This window comes from Crinia signifera, chromosome 1 (genome assembly GCF_055691185.1).
Source record: "Crinia signifera chromosome 1, ASM5569118v1, whole genome shotgun sequence".
NCBI lineage: Eukaryota > Metazoa > Chordata > Amphibia > Anura > Myobatrachidae > Crinia > Crinia signifera.
Window position 1 is genome coordinate 475081705 of NC_139217.1, and position 16138 is coordinate 475097842.

Here is a 16138-nt window from a genome sequence, read left to right on the forward strand (position 1 = left end):
ATCATCTACAGAGTATATCGACGACAAATAAGTGGAAATCTATTCATTATTTATCTTTACGCAGCTTATTTTGACTAGATTTAGCTTTTGTGCCTGCGTGGGCCGGGATTGGTCTGCAGGCTGTGCCCATTGGCAGGACACATAGAGGGTGAGTCTGGTTGGTTTTCAAAAGCAATAGACAAAACCATGTGCACTGCAGGTGGGGCAGATGTAACGTGCAGAGTGAGTTATGCTGTGTACACACGGGGGAGATATATTGCTCAGTTTCTTCTTTTCATCAGTGACCAGAGATGGTCGCTGATGAAAAAGAAACTGCCGGGGGAACCCGGCAGTGGTAATCAGCTGGTCGCAGGAGCATGTTCCTGCGACCAGCGATCACCACAGGGGCAAAAACGGGAGTGCGCGCCCGGCGATATATCGCCGGTGCACACTCCCATTGCGGGCAATATGGTCGCTCAGCATAAACATGAGTTGTTAGACAGTGATAGCAGTGGCCCTTCTGTTACTGAATGATGCGCCAGCCCATCAGTGGGTGCGCTATACAATAGGCCATTGGACTGTGGACCCTCAGACATTACCAATGCAGGAAAACCTCTTCTGCTGCGCGTCGTGATCCTTCCTGTTCTGTAGTACACTGCACGGGCCTGGCCATGTCTGATCATGGTCATCACAAGGCAGTGTTTGCCATCATCTGCAGTAATGCCTTAGGTAATGACTTGCCCCGAAGTAGTGCCTTAGGTAATGACTTGCCCCGTAGTAGTGCCTTAGGTAATAACTTGCCCCGTAGTAGTGCCCTAGGTAATAACTTGCCCCGTAGTAGTGCCCTAGGTAATAACTTGCCCCGTAGTAGTGCCCTAGGTAATAACTTGTCGACTATCAGCCCCCTGGTGATCAGCGCTTCCTTTGAGGCTTTGATCTGCTTTGTAGCCACCCTCCTCACTATGAGGCCCCCCCTCCTTCCTGTTCTGTAGTACACTGCACGGGCCTGGCCATGTCTGGTCATGGTCATCACAAGGCAGTGTTTGCCATCATCTGCAGTAGTGCCTTAGGTAATGACTTGCCCCGTAGTAGTGCCTTAGGTAATAACTTGCCCAGTAGTAGTGCCTTAGGTAATAATTTGCCCCGTAGTAGTGCCCTAGGTAATAACTTGCCCCGTAGTAGTGCCCTAGGTAATAACTTGCCCCGTAGTAGTGCCCTAGGTAATAGCTTGCCCCGTAGTAGTGCCCTAGGTAATAGCTTGCCCCGTAGTAGTGCCCTAGGTAATAACTTGCCCCGTAGTAGTGCCCTAGGTAATAACTTGCCCCGTAGTAGTGCCCTAGGTAATAACTTGCCCCGTAGTAGTGCCCTTGGTAATAACTTGCCCACTATCAGCCCCCTGGTGATCAGCGCTTCCTTTGAGGCTTTGATCTGCTTTGTAGCCGCCCTCCTCACTATGAGGCCCCCCCCCCCCCTGGTGTCCAGTGCTTCCGCCGAGGCTTTGATCTGTTCTGTAGTCGCCCTCCTCACTATCAGCCCCCCGGTGTCCATCGCTTCTCCCGAGGCTTTGATCTGCTCTGTAGCCGCCCCCTCACTATGAGCCCCCCAGTGTCCAGCGCTTACACCAAGGCTTTGCTCTGCTCTGTAGTCACCCTCCTCGCTATCAGCCCCCGGTGTCCAGCACTTATGTCAACGCTTTGATCTGCTCTGTAGCCGCCCTCCTCACTATGGCCCCCCCCTGTGTCCAGCACTTATGTCAACGCTTTGATCTGCACTGTAGCCGCCCTCCTCACTATGCCCCCCCGGTGTCCAGCACGTACGCGTAAGCTTTGCTCTGTAGCCACCCTCCTCACTATGGCCCCCCCGGGGCCCAGCACGTACGCGTAGGCTTTGCTCTGTAGCCGCCCTCCTCACTATGGCCCCCCTGGTGTCCAGCACTTGCGCCAAAGCTTTGCTCTGTAGCCGCCCTCCTCAGTATGGCCCCCCCGCTGTCCAGCACGTACGCGTAGGCTTTGCTCTGTAGCCGCCCTCCTCACTATGCCCCCCCGGTGTCCAGCACTTACGCCGAAGCTTTGCTCTGCTCCCGCCCTCCTCACTATCACACCCCGGGGACACTGTGAAGCTCTCCTAGATGTACGCGTATCTCCCCTGACACACATATACGTAGTTCATGCATGGAGCTGAAACTGATAGGGGATGTATAGTCCCCTGGCCGGTGTCATCACTGACACCACAGCGGCCAATCTCTGCGCACAGTCCGGCTCCAGTCATTTAACACAGGAGCTGGGGCGGAATGTGAGTAATTTGTGTCTACACAAACACAGCTGATGTCAGCAGCACACATCAATAGCCCCACTTACAGCGAGACTTCTGTAATGAAAATCCAATGAACAAACCGCTGGAAGTAAATAAGTATTCCATTAAAATTAGAAAATCAAATCCCGGACAGCTTATTTTCTCTGCCTTATTGATTTCTGGTATTACGGAAATATTGCTGCTAAATAACATTAGCGTGAGCAATCTTTACATGTTTTTCTGGGCAGAGCATCAATAGTTTAATGTCAGCACAGCAGATGTAGGGAGAGAAAACTCCCATCCAATTAGTGGCACTTTATCACTGTCTCCAAATATAGGTCCAGTGTCTGTAGCCTCTCGCAGCCTTATTTCTGATGGGCCGTGGATACAATATGGCTGCATTCAGTACTGGCTTCTAAGCTCACTGTTACAGTGACATCACTACACGCCCTGCTCCCATGACATCACTGTGCAGCCTGTTTCTATGATATCACCACACAATGCTCCTGTGACATCACTACACGCCCTGCTCCCATGACATCACTATGCAGCCTGTTTCTATAATATCACCACACAATGCTCCTGTGACATCACTACACCGAGTACTCGTGTTACTTAATAGTATGACCTACTCTTGTGACATAACTCATTTCCTAACTACCATGACATCACTGCACACCCCGCTCCTGTGGGGTGTGGATCATTTGGTCTACAGCTTCTTTGTCAACAAGCATTAGGATGACACCACTAGGTCCACATGGTACAAGGTCAACATGGGTGTAGGTCGACATGGGTGTAGGTTGACAGGTCATTAGGTCGACACACGCATTATGTCGACAGTCAAAAGGTTGACATGGGGTTTTTCACTTTTTTTGATCCGAATGTTTACACAGTCGACATGGACACAGTTTGAAGTGCACCGCATCCCCTCGCTTCGCTCGCTATGTATCCGGCGCGGTGCCCTGTTGCACTCGTCACACTATTTTATTCTCCGTTACTTGTGGAGTATCACGGCTCCCACGACCTTCATCGTATGCTGATTGTATGCTAAAAATCGCATTGCATCGCATGCCATCGTATGCCACTACATATGGCATACGATGCCATACGATGGGAGCCGTGATACTCCACAAGTACCTATTCTCCCACCACGCCCCAGTGGATGGTAGGGCATAGAATACCGCCTGTCGGCACATGTCTGCTCAATAAACAGTGAAAAACCCTGTCAACCTTTTGACTGACGACCTAATGCTTGTGTCGACCTAAACCCGTGTCGACCTAGAACCATATCAACCTATCTCCATGTCGACCCAATGCTTGTCAACCAATATGCTGTAGACCAAATGACCGGATCACCTCCTGTGACATTACTACCCACATTGTTCTCGTGACATCACTACACACCCTGCTCCTGTGACCTTACTACACCGAGTGCTCCTGTGACTTCATTGTACACCCTGCTTCTGTGATATCCCTTCACAGACTGCTTCTGTTACATCACTACCCCCCCCCCCCCCCCATCATGTGGTCCACCCAGTCCCCCCGGGAGGCCCTCTGCACCCTCCCCTTTGCCACCCACAACAGAGTACAAGGAGGAGTCTGATTTCTCCTTCATCCACTAGGTGTCACTGGAGTTACACTGGGGAATAGAAGGCGACCGCAGGGAGCATGGGCACTTTAAAATAATTAATACATGTGACCAACTCCTCCCCTTCTACTTCCCCTCCCAGGCAGTCTTAGATCGTGCCCAAAAGGGAGCAGGTCACATTTGGCTCATCTCCTGGGCTTTTTTAATATTAGGGCATAAAGCAGCAAGTTTGCCTTTGAGGACAGGCAGATAGTTGCTGCTACTATCTGCCTGCGACGTGGGAGCCTGCCGGAGGGAGCCGGCTGCTGCTCATAGGGTTTGCGCCCGGCTCCCTGGCTGACAGAGACCACCGTCTCTGGAGCTGTAACGGGCGCCGCTCTCACGCAGCGTGCACCCGATCCTCCCCCAGCCCCACCGCCGACGGCATGGCCGCAGCACTGTGAGTATTACCCTGCCTTCCTATTAGAGGAAGGTCAGGGACACAAACGGCGGTGCAGCAGAGGGTTTTTTAAACCTGGCGCCATTATGGGTGACGGAGCTGCCAGGCGGGGGGCGGAGTTACCGCGCGGTACTTCCCAGCAGCCTTGGCATACCCCAGCGTTCCTGCAAGTCGCGGCGGCCATCTTGGACATTTGGCGCCGTTTGAACACGCTGCTGGAGGCTCCATAGTTGCGCTGCAGATCTATCCTGACTGCAGCTGGGCGATTCCTGTCCCCTGGTGACCGTCCTGCTGAACGCTCTATCCGGTCTGTGAGTTACAGTGGGGATTAGAGCTAGGTGAAGACAGATTGGGCTGTGTCTCAAAATTAGAGCTATAGCGCTCTTAGGTATATGCCATAGCGCTGTACAAAGCTCTGTGACAGCTCTTTACTTTCACTGTCTCTCCCTTCCAGCATAATATATTGCTGCCTATCCTATACCTACTTTCTGTAATCAGTTTGCTAGTGTGTGGTGATTGCTGGGTGTTCTGTTGAACCATGGCAGGGGGTAACTCCAAAAAGGTTACTTGCAAGAAGTGTGCAGTAAATTTACACCTTCTCAGGAGGGAGACTCTGTATGTGATAAATGCGCTGCTTTACCCCCAGCTCCAGAGTCCCCCGTGCATACCCCTGTTTGGGCATCACAATTAGCTGATGTGATGTCTCATTTAGCTGGTGAGCTCTCTGCTGCTCAAAAGGACAGAGAAACTTCCAGAACTCAACAGGCTTCCTTGACTTCTGCTGTGCAGAGTCTAACAAGGGCCTTGACACCAGCAGATGGCGCCATTGCTTCATCTTCTAGGCAAAATCCCCCTCCCTTACTCAGAAAAAGGGTATTACAGCCCTCTGGGGATGCTGGAGATTATGATGATATGCCTGATCTGGAGGAAGGCGAGTTTGCCTTTCCAGATAATGGTGATGATGATGATGATGACGATGTGGAACCTGAGCCTCAGGTGTTAGGCACACAGGAGCCGGCATCAGCCACTCCGGGTCTGGAAGACCTTATACATATGGTAAAGGTTGCCTGCAAGGTGTCAGATGACACAGATATCCCTGCTCGTCCTTCTTTCTTTGGGAAGAGACAAAGGCAGTCACCCACCTTCCCCCCAGCAGAGGAGTTGGATGAACATATTTTGCAGGCTTGGAATCATCCTGATAAAAAATTCCAGGTACCTCAGAGGTTCCTGGCTGCTTATCCTCTTCCACCAGACGGTAGAAAGAAGGTAGAGATACCTCCTGTAGTGGACTCTTCAGTCTCACGTTTGTCCAAAAAGACGGTTCTCCCGGTTCCGGGTGCAACCACTCTTAAGGATACTTCTGACCGAAAGTTGGAAGTAACTCTTAAGAACATTTTCTCAGCAGCTGGAATTATTCAGCGTCCGGCCCAGGTCGGGTGCTGGGTAAACAAAGCCATGGGGGTATGGGCTTCTCAGATCCTAACAGAGGTCCGTGAGGGCTCTGACCCTGCTTCTATTGTTCAGCTGGCTGAACAGATCCAGGAGGCATCCAATTATTTAATAGAGGCCTCTTCTGACGTCTGCATGGTTGCAGCCAGGGTTTCGGCCTTATCTATTTCAGCTCGCAGAGCTCTCTGGTTGCGCCAGTGGCAGGCTGACGCAGAGTCCAAGCGTGCTGTGGAGGCCCTGGCGTTCAATGGAGAGGTTCTTTTCGGGCCAGAGCTCGACAAGTGGATCTCCCAAGCAACTGGGGGTAAGTCCCACTTCCTTCCCTCAGCGGCTCCTCCAGCTACACGCAGGACCCCTCAAAGGCCCTCCTTTCGGTCCTTTCGGCCTTCGACCAGATTCAGAGGTCGTTCCAGAGGCGGAGCCCCATCTAGAGGCTCCAGAGGGAGAGGCAGAGGCGCCTCGGCAGCCGTCCAGGAGCCCAAGTCCTCCAAGCCAGCCGCATGACTGTCCACGGTCTCATCTGGGGGATCCCAGAGTCGGGGCTCGACTGCTGTCCTTCTGTCACATCTGGCTGCAGTCTTGTCAGGACTTGTGGGTAAGGGATCTGGTAACCCAGGGCTACAAGATCCATTTCAAATTAGTCCCCCCAAACAGGTTTTTCAAGACCGGTCTCCCAGTCTCAGGAGACAAGGCGCAACTCCTGTTGTCAGCAATAAACAAGCTGCGGACAACGGCAGTTGTGATTCCAGTACCCGAGGAGCAGCGTACTCAGGGATACTACTCCAGTCTCTTCCTGGTGCCGAAGCCGGACGGCTCGGTAAGACCTATATTAAATCTAAAGGATTTGAATCCGTTTTTAAAGGCGGTCAAATTCAAGATGGAGTCCCTGCAGTCGGTGATTCAGGGACTGGAACAGGGAGAGTTCCTGGTATCTTTGGATATCAGGGATGCATACCTGCACATTCCCATCTGGCCCCCTCACCAGGCCTTCCTCCGGTTCGCCATACAGGAACATCATTGGCAGTTCCAGGCCCTGCCATTCGGCCTCTCATCGGCCCCCAGGGTCTTCACCAAGGTGATGGCGGTGATGATGGAGGTCCTCAGGGCTCAGGGAATCACCATTATCCCCTACTTGGACGATCTTCTTCTGAAGAATCGCTCGAGGGAGGCTCTGTTGTCCAACATTCGGGTCACTCAGGAGACTCTCATCAGGCATGGGTGGATTCTGAACTTTGCAAAGTCTCAGCTACAGCCGTCCCAACGCCTTCTTTTTTTTGGGGATGATTCTCGACACCCAGCAAATGAAGGTTTTTCTACCGCCCGACAAGGTTCAGTCCCTGCAGGTCCTGGTCAGGTCGGTCTTGCGACGGCCACAGGTAACGGTGCACCTTTGCACCAGACTCTTGGGGAAGATGGTGTCCTCCTTCGAGGCGGTACAATATGGCCGCTTCCACTCGCGCCCATTCCAGTTGTCGCTCCTTCACCAGTGGTCAGGGGTCTCACCTGCATCTTCAGCAGCGGGTGACCCTGTCTCCTCGAGCCCGTCTGTCTCTGTTGTGGTGGCTCAACTCCGAAAACCTGCAAAGGGGCAGGAGGTTCGGCATATGGGAGTGGACTCTCCTCACCACAGACGCCAGCCTTCGGGGCTGGGGGGCGGTAACACTGGAACACCAGTTCCAGGGGTTATGGACGAGGCAGGAGAGCTTACTCTCCATCAATGTGCTCGAACTCAGAGCGGTCTACTATGCTCTCTTGCAGGCGGGAAACCTGCTGCGGAGCAGGGCAATCAGAGTTCAGTCCGACAACGCCACAGCCGTCGCCTACATCAACAAGCAGGGCGGCACTCGGAGCAAAGCGGCGATGAAGGAAGTAAGCAGGATCATCCTCTGGGCTCAGAACCATGCTCAGGCCCTGTCAGCGGTGTTCATCCCCGGAGTAGACAATTGGGAGGCCGACTTTCTAAGTCGGCAGCATGCCCACCAGGGGGAGTGGTGCCTCAATCCTCAGGTATTTCAGTCCCTAGTACATCGTTGGGGCTGTCCGCAGGCGGATCTGATGGCGTCCCGCCACAACTTCCAGCTCCCAACGTACTTTGCGCGGACCCGAGATCCTCAGGCCGCAGGAGTAGACGCCCTGGTCGCCCCTTGGCCGTTCCGGTTCGTTTACCTCTTTCCTCCCTTTCCGCTGATACCTCGGGTATTACAGCGCATTCGCAGGGAGGGGGTAACAGCGCTTCTGATAGCGCCGGATTGGCCACGGCGCTCGTGGTACACCAACCTGACGGATCTTCTAGTCGACGAACCGTGGCCGCTACCTCTTCAGGAAGACCTCCTCAGTCAGGGTCCCTTCATCTACCCAGATTTAGGACGTCTACATTTGACGGCGTGGCTGCTGAGAGGTCCATCTTGAGACATGCAGGTATTCCGAGGGCTGTGATACCTACCATGATGAGGGCCAGGAAGGAAGTCACCTCCAAACACTATCATCGTATTTGGAGATCCTATGTGGCGTGGTGCGAAAGACGCAGAGTACCTGCTACTCTGTTCAAAAAGGCTAGATTGCTCCTGTTTTTACAGGAGGGGTTTAACTCCGGACTTAAACTGAATACACTTAAAGTGCAGGTTTCAGCACTTTCAGTTTTTTTCCAGAAGCGTATAGCGCTCATTCCGGAAGTCCACACCTTTTTCCAGGGGGTGCTGAGGCTTCAGCCCCCTATCCGCCCACCTACGGCTCCCTGGGACCTTGAGTTGGTCCTCAGGTATTTGAGGTCTTCAACATTTGAACCATTAGAGGAGGTAGATCTTCGTTACCTCACATGGAAGGTGGTTCTTCTTTTGGCTCTGGCCTCGGCCAGACGCGTTTCTGAATTGGGAGCGCTTTCTTGTCGCTCTCCATTCCTCCAGTTTCACTCGGACAGAGCGGAGCTCCGTACCAGTCTTTCCTTCCTTCCAAAGGTGGTCTCAGCGTTTCACGCAAACCAACCCATTGTGGTTCCAGCTTTTGCAGAGGCTTCATCTGAGGATAGGTCTTTGGATGTGGTAAGGGCTTTGCGAATTTATGTTTCTCGCACAGCCTCTCTTCGCAGGACGGATGTCCTGTTTGTTACCTACGACCCAGTGCGCCGTGGATGGCCAGCGTCAAAGCAAACACTGGCCAGATGGATACGTCTGACAATTCGTCAGGCATACCTTGCTGAGGCTCAAACGCCTCCGGCTAACATAGGTGCGCACTCCACCAGATCGGTGGGTCCTTCATGGGCGGCTGCCCGTGGGGTCTCCCTGCAACAGCTCTGTCGGGCTGCGACATGGTCAGGTCGTCATACCTTTGCGCGCTTTTATAGGTTTGACACCTTTGCGGCTCCAGCTTCTCAGTTTGGCCGCTCTGTTTTAAGGGGATCTCAGCGCTCACCCACCCGGGTTGAAAGCTCTGGGACGTCCCCAGTGTAACTCCAGTGACACCTAGTGGATGAAGGAGAAAGAGGGATTTTGTACTTACCGTAAATCCTTTTCTCCGAGTCCACAGGTGTCACTGGACGCCCACCTCAGCGCTGTTCTCCACCTGTTTCGTTCAGTGTTAGGTTCCTATTGGGTAACCTCTGGAGTTTTCCCTTGTCAGGGTCAGTTAACATGTTTATTACACACAGGTCTTGTCTGGTTTGACTCTGTGTGTCTGTTGTTTTTTTCATTTATTCTTATATATATATATATATATATATATCTTTTTCCACTATACGTGTTGAATGATGTTATGTTGTGATGAACCTCCTCTCGGATGTGTGTTGTATCTCTCTGCTCCCTTTCGGGCACGATCTTTATGACTGCCTGGGAGGGGAAGTAGAAGGGGAGGAGTTGGTCACATGTATTAATTATTTTAAAGTGCCCATGCTCCCTGCGGTCGCCTTCTATTCCCCAGTGTAACTCCAGTGACACCTGTGGACTCGGAGAAAAGGATTTACGGTAAGTACAAAATCCCTCTTTTTTGATTTGCGCCCCCAGATTCTGGCGCCCTAGGCATATGCCTAAAGCTGCCTAATGGTAGAGCCGGCCCTGCTCCCTTACAATCACTACAGAGACATGCTCCTGTGACATTAGTACAGACTATTTTATGACATCACTACACACATTGCTCCTGTGACATTAGTACAGACTATTTTATGACATCACTACACACATTGCTCCTGTGACATCACTACACACCCTTTACTTGTGACATCACTACACACATTGCTCCTGTGACATCACTACACACATTGCTCCTGTGACATCACTACACACATTGCTCCTGTGACATCACTACACACCCTTTACTTGTGACATCACTGCACACATTGCTCCTGTGACATCACTACACACATTGCTCCTGTAACATCACTACACACATCGCTCCAGTGACATCACTACACACATCGCTCCAGTGACATCACTACACACATTGCTCCTGTAACATCACTACACACATTGCTCCTGTAACATCACTACACACATTGCTCCAGTGACATCACTACACACCCTTCACTTGTGACATCACTACACACATTGCTCCTGTGACATCACTACACACATCGCTCCAGTGACATCACTACACACATTGCTCCTGTAACATCACTACACACATCGCTACAGTGACATCACTACACATTGCTCCTGTGACATCACTACACACACTTCACGTGACATCACTACACACATTGCTCCTGTAACATCACTACACACATTTCTCCTGTGACATCACTACACACCCTGCACGTGTGACATCACTACACACATTGCTCTTGTGACATCACTACACACCCTTTACTTGTGACATCACTACACACATTGCTCCTGTGACATCACTACACACATTGCTCCAGTGACATCACTACACACCCTTTACTTGTGACATCACTACACACATTGCTCCTGTGACATCACTACACACCCTGCACTTGTGACATCACTACACACCCTGCACTTGTGACATCACTACACACATTGCTCCTGTGACATCACTACACACATTGCTCCTGTGACATCACTACACACATTGCTCCTGTGACATCACTACACACATTGCTCCTGTGACATCACTACACACATTGCTCCTGTGACATCACTACACACATTGCTCCTGTGACATATTCTTATATAGCGCAGCAGATTCCGTTACAGTGTATTATATAGCGCAGCAGATTCCGTTACAGTGTATTATATAGCGCAGCAGATTCCGTTAGTGTCTTATATAGCGCAGCAGATTCCGTTACAGTGTCTTGTATAGCGTAGCAGATTCCATTACAGCGTCTTATATAGCGCAGCAGATTCCGTTACAGTGTCTTATATAGCGCAGCAGATTCCGTTACAGTGTCTTATATAGCGCAGCAGATTCCGTTACAGTGTCTTATATAGCGCGGCAGATTCTGTTACAGTGTCTTATATAGGGCAGCAGATTCTGTTACAGTGTCTTATATAGTGCAGCAGATTCCGTTACAGTGTCTTATATAGCGCAGCAGATTCCGTTACAGCGTCTTATATAGTGCAGCAGATTCCGTTAGTGTCTTATATAGCGCAGCAGATTCCATTACAGTGTCTTATATAGCTCAGCAGATTCCGTTACAGTGTCTTATATAGCGCAGCAGATTCCGTTCTTATATAGCGCAGCAGATTCCGTTAGTGTCTTATATAGCGCAGCAGATTCCGTTAGTGTCTTATATAGCGCAGCAGATTCCGTTACAGCGTCTTATATAGTGCAGCAGATTCCGTTACAGTGTCTTATATAGCGCAGCAGATTCCATTACAGTCTTATATAGCTCAGCAGATTCCGTTACAGTGTCTTATATAGTGCAGCAGATTCCGTTCTTATATAGCGCAGCAGATTCCGTTACAGTGTCTTATATAGCGCAGCAGATTCCGTTACAGCGTCTTATGTAGGGCAGCAGATTCCGTTACAGTGTCTTATATAGGGCAGTAGATTCTGTTACAGTGTCTTATATAACGCAGCAGATTCTGTTACAGTGTCTTATATAGCGCAGCAGATTCCGTTACAGTGTCTTATGTAGGGCAGCAGATTCCGTTACAGCGTCTCATATAGCGCAGCAGATTCCGTTACAGTGTCTCATATAGCGCAGCAGATTCCGTTACAGTGTCTCATATAGGGCAGCAGATTCCATTACAGTGTCTTATATAGCGCAGCAGATTCCGTTACAGGGTCTTATATAGCGCAGCAGATTCCGTTACAGTGTCTTATATAGTGCAGCAGATTCCGTTACAGCGTCTTATATAGCGCAGCAGATTCCGTTACAGTGTCTCATATAGCGCAGCAGATTCCTTTACAGTGTCTTATACAGTGCAGCAGATTCCGTTTACAGTGTCTTGTATAGCGCAGCAGATTCCGTTACAGCTTCTTATATAGCACAGCAGGTTCCGTTACAGTGTCTTATATAGCGCAGCAGATTCCGTTACAGTGTCTTATATAGCGCAGCAGATTCCGTTACAGTGTCTTATATAGCGCGGCAGATTCTGTTACAGTGTCTTATATAGGGCAGCAGATTCTGTTACAGTGTCTTATATAGTGCAGCAGATTCCGTTACAGTGTCTTATATAGCGCAGCAGATTCCGTTACAGCGTCTTATATAGTGCAGCAGATTCCGTTAGTGTCTTATATAGCGCAGCAGATTCCATTACAGTGTCTTATATAGCTCAGCAGATTCCGTTACAGTGTCTTATATAGCGCAGCAGATTCCGTTCTTATATAGCGCAGCAGATTCCGTTAGTGTCTTATATAGCGCAGCAGATTCCGTTAGTGTCTTATATAGCGCAGCAGATTCCGTTACAGCGTCTTATATAGTGCAGCAGATTCCGTTACAGTGTCTTATATAGCGCAGCAGATTCCATTACAGTCTTATATAGCTCAGCAGATTCCGTTACAGTGTCTTATATAGTGCAGCAGATTCCGTTCTTATATAGCGCAGCAGATTCCGTTACAGTGTCTTATATAGCGCAGCAGATTCCGTTACAGCGTCTTATGTAGGGCAGCAGATTCCGTTACAGTGTCTTATATAGGGCAGTAGATTCTGTTACAGTGTCTTATATAACGCAGCAGATTCTGTTACAGTGTCTTATATAGCGCAGCAGATTCCGTTACAGTGTCTTATGTAGGGCAGCAGATTCCGTTACAGCGTCTCATATAGCGCAGCAGATTCCGTTACAGTGTCTGATATAGCGCAGCAGATTCCGTTACAGTGTCTCATATAGGGCAGCAGATTCCATTACAGTGTCTTATATAGCGCAGCAGATTCCGTTACAGGGTCTTATATAGCGCAGCAGATTCCGTTACAGTGTCTTATATAGCGCAGCAGATTCCGTTACAGCGTCTTATATAGCGCAGCAGATTCCGTTACAGTGTCTCATATAGCGCAGCAGATTCCTTTACAGTGTCTTATACAGTGCAGCAGATTCCGTTTACAGTGTCTTGTATAGCGCAGCAGATTCCGTTACAGCTTCTTATATAGCACAGCAGGTTCCGTTACAGTGTCTTATATAGCGCAGCAGATTCCGTTACAGTGTCTTATATAGCGCAGCAGATTCCGTTGTGCTTTATAATAGTAAACAACTGGGTATTATTCAGGAACATTTGAAAAGATCCACAGGAGGAGTTAATTATGTCACTTGTGATTCTGTGTGGAGACCTGCAAAACGCTCACTGTTGGGGGTACGTGAGGACCAGGGTTGGGAACATACTTGCCTACCTGACCGTCTCCATGCGGGAGAAAATGCCCTGCTCCAGGGCTTCCCTGGTAATGTATGATTGCCAGCACCTGTGGTGACACCTTTCTTATCAGTTACCTAGCTCCCCACAGGTGCTGGCAATCATACATTATCCATACCTCCCAGCATGCCCCTCTCCAGGAGGACACAATGCTCTCTTCCTGGACTTCCCTGGTAATGTATGATTGCCAGCACCTGTGGTGACACCTTTCTTATCAGTTACCTAAATCCTCACAGGTGCTGGCAATCATACATTATCCATACCTCCCAGCATGCCCCTCTCCAGGAGGACGCAATGCTCTATCCCTGGACTTTCCTGGTAATGTAGGATTGCCAGCACCTGTGGTGACACCTTTCTTAGCAGTTACCCAGCTCCCCACAGAGGAACAGAGCATGGTGTCCTCCTGGAGAGGGGCATGCTGGGAGGTATGGATAATGTATGATTGCCAGCACCTGTGAGGATTTAGGTAACTGATAAGAAAGGTGTCACCACAGGTGCTGGCAATCATACATTACCAGGGAAGCCCAGGAAGAGAGCATTGTGTCCTCCTGGAGAGGGGCATGCTGGGAGGTAGCTCCTGCTCCTGGTGTAGGACCTTCCAGTCCTGATGTCCTCCCGGCCTCAGCATCAGATGGAGAGCTCTGCTCCTGGTGTAGGACCTCCCAGTCCTGATGTACTCCTGGCCTTAGCGTCAGATGGCGAGTTCTTCTCCTGGTGTAGGACCTCCCAGTCCTGATGTCCTCCTGGCCTCAGCATCAGATGGAGAGCTCTGCTCCTCATGTAGGACCTCCCAGTCCTAATGTCCTCCCAGTCCTGATGTCCTCCTGGCCTCAGCGTCAGATGACGAGCTCTGCTCCTGGTGTAGGACCTCCCAGTCCTGATGTCCTCCTGGCCTCTGTGTCAGATGGCAAGCTCTGCTCCAGGAGTAGGACCTCCCAGTCCTGATGTCCTCCCGGCCTCAGCTTCAGATGGTGAGCTCTGCTCCTCATGTAGGACCTCCCAGTCCTAATGTCCTCCCAGTCCTGATGTCCTCCCGGCCTCAGCGTCAGATGGTGAGCTCTGTTCCTGCTGTAGGACCTCCCAGTCCTGTTGTGCTCCCGGCCTCAGCATCAGATGGCAAGCTCTGCTCCTGGTGTAGGACCTCACAGTCCTGATGTCCTCCCGACCTCAGCGTCAGATGGAGAGCTCTGCTGCTGGTGTAGGACCTCCCAGTCCTGATGTCCTCCCGGCCTCAGCGTCAGATGGCGAACTCTGCTCCTGCTGTAGGACCTCCCAGTCCTGATGTCCTCCCGGCCTCAGTGTCAGATGGCGAGCTCTGCTCCTGGTGTAGGACCTCACAGTCCTGAGGTCCTCCCTGCCTCAGCGTCAGATGGCGAGCTATGCTCCTGGTGTAGGACCTCCCAGTCCTGATGTCCTCCTGGCCTCTGTGTCAGATGGCAAGCTCTGCTCCAGGAGTAGGACCTCCCAGTCCTGATGTCCTCCCGGCCTCAGCGTCAGATGGTGAGCTCTGCTCCTCATGTAGGACCTCCCAGTCCTGATGTCCTCCGGGCCTCAGCATCAGATGGAGAGCTCTGCTCCTGGTGTAGGACCTCCCAGTCCTGATGTCCTCCTGGCCTCTGTGTCAGATGGAGAGCTCTGCTCCTGGTGTAGAACTTCCCAGTCCTGATGTCCTCCGGGCCTCAGCGTCAGATGGTGAGCTCTGCTCCTGGTGTAGGACATCCCAGTCCTGCTGCCCTACCGGCCTCAGCGTCAGATGGTGAGCTCTGCTCCTGGTGTAGGACCTCCCAGTCCTGTTGTCCTCCTGGCCTTAGCGTCAGATGGCGAGCTCTGCTCCTGGTGTAGGACCTCCCAGTCTTGATGTCCTCGTGGCCTCAGCGTCAGATGGCGAGCTCTGCTCCTGCTGTAGGACCTCATAGTCCTGATGTCTTCCCGGCCTCAGCGTCAGATGGCGAGCTCTGCTCCTGGTGTAGGACCTCACAGTCCTGATGTCCCCCCGGCCTCAGTGTCAGATGGAGAGCTCTGCTCCTGGTGTAGGACCTCACAGTCCTGATGTCCCCCCGGCCTCAGCGTCAGATGGAGAGCTCTGCTCCTGGTGTAGGACCTCCCAGTCCTGATGTCCTCCCGGCCTCAGCGTCAGATGGCGAACTCTGCTCCTGCTGTAGGACCTCCCAGTCCTGATGTCCTCCCGGCCTCAGTGTCAGATTGCGAACTCGGCTCCTGGTGTAGGACCTCACAGTCCTGAGGTCCTCGCTGCCTCAGCGTCAGATGGAGAGCTCTGCTCCTAGTTTAGGACCTCACAGTCCTGATGTCCTCCCAGCATTAGCGTCATATGGCGTGCTCTGCTCCTGCTGTAGGACCTCCCCGTCCTGATGTCCTACCGGCCTCAGTGTCACATGGCAAGCATTGCTCCTAGCTCAGGTAAGCCATTGTTGCTCTCGGATAATGCTCATTGTGCACTTCATATGTACTATACGATTATGTGGGTATTCTACATTCTCTGTCTTTATCACAAACATTTATTCTTCACATTTGGGGCCTGATTTAGACCAGATCACAAAGCAAATGTTTTTTCTAATGTACAAAACCATGCTGCACTGCAGTGGGGCAGATGTAACATGTGCACCTGGGTAACGCCAATCTGCACTGCA